Raw genomic sequence first — 999 nt, 5'->3', positions numbered from 1 at the left:
GCTCCCCCTGTTGGAGGTTCGAGTCCTCCCTCGGGCATGGTTGTGTGTGTGTTGTCCTTAGCATAAGTTACTGTAAGTAGTGTGTAAACATAGGGACTGATGGTTCAAATGGCTCTGAACACTTTGGGATTTAACATCTGAGGTCATCAGTTTCCTAGAACTTAGAACGACTTAAACCTAACTAAATTAAGGACATCACACACACCCATGCTCGAGGCAGGATTTGAACCTGCGACCGTAGCGGTCGCGTGGCTCCCGACTGAAGCGCCTACAACCGCTCGGCCACATCGGCCGGTCTATCATGTATTCTAGAAGAGTTGCAAGGTCGTCAGTGGCGCCTGTTCTTTCGAGAGCAGTTACTATCTTTATATCTATGGTTAAACGTTACCCAGCCATTGACCTTCGTCTGTGCGAATGCGCACAGGTTGCCGGAACTCTTACGGGAATCGTCACCTTAGTGTGAGCCAGTAATGAGTGGATGGACAAATACCTATTAAGTACATTACGTATGCGGATTGTGGACGGTTGGGGATGTGAGTCTCACGGGAAGCGTGCGAGGGATAAATTCCTGCAGTCGTGCTGTTCATGTGTGCCCTCGATGGCTCAGATGGATTGAGCGTCTGCCTTGTAAGCAGGAGATTCTGGGTTCGAGTCCCAGTAGGGGCACACTTTTCAGCTGTCCCCATCGAAGTATATCAACAACACCTGTCGGCAGTTGAGGGTTTCAATTAATTATCAGTTGTGAAGGTGATTCGATGAACCCTTTGCCAGGCACTTAAATGTGTTTTGCAGGGTATCCATATAGATGTAGATGATAACTCGTCCCGTGTCGCACGTGCTCAAAATGATTCATACTGCAGAATGCATGCAAACATACTCACCGAAAATACGGACGAATATCAAGTGCAGGCTGCCGAGTGCTGCATATCCAGCTTTGACAGATCGGCTTTTCCTGCCAAGAAGAACAGGAAGTTGCTGTCTAGGAACAATCAGAGGTAG

At 48.2% G+C, this 999-nt stretch overlaps 1 non-coding gene across 1 annotated transcript; it reads left to right on the top strand.

Moving 5' to 3' along the window:
* Positions 1-591: 591 nt before the first annotated feature.
* On the top strand, positions 592-666 carry Trnat-ugu (transfer RNA threonine (anticodon UGU)). The gene has a single exon. It is a non-coding gene; the product is annotated as a tRNA-Thr (tRNA).
* Positions 667-999: the final 333 nt, after the last annotated feature.

The sequence above is a fragment of the Schistocerca gregaria genome, unplaced genomic scaffold, assembly GCF_023897955.1.
Source record: "Schistocerca gregaria isolate iqSchGreg1 unplaced genomic scaffold, iqSchGreg1.2 ptg000301l, whole genome shotgun sequence".
Lineage (NCBI taxonomy): Eukaryota > Metazoa > Arthropoda > Insecta > Orthoptera > Acrididae > Schistocerca > Schistocerca gregaria.
The sequence above is the reverse complement of the archived record's forward strand: the minus strand, read 5'-3'. Positions and strand labels throughout refer to the sequence as shown.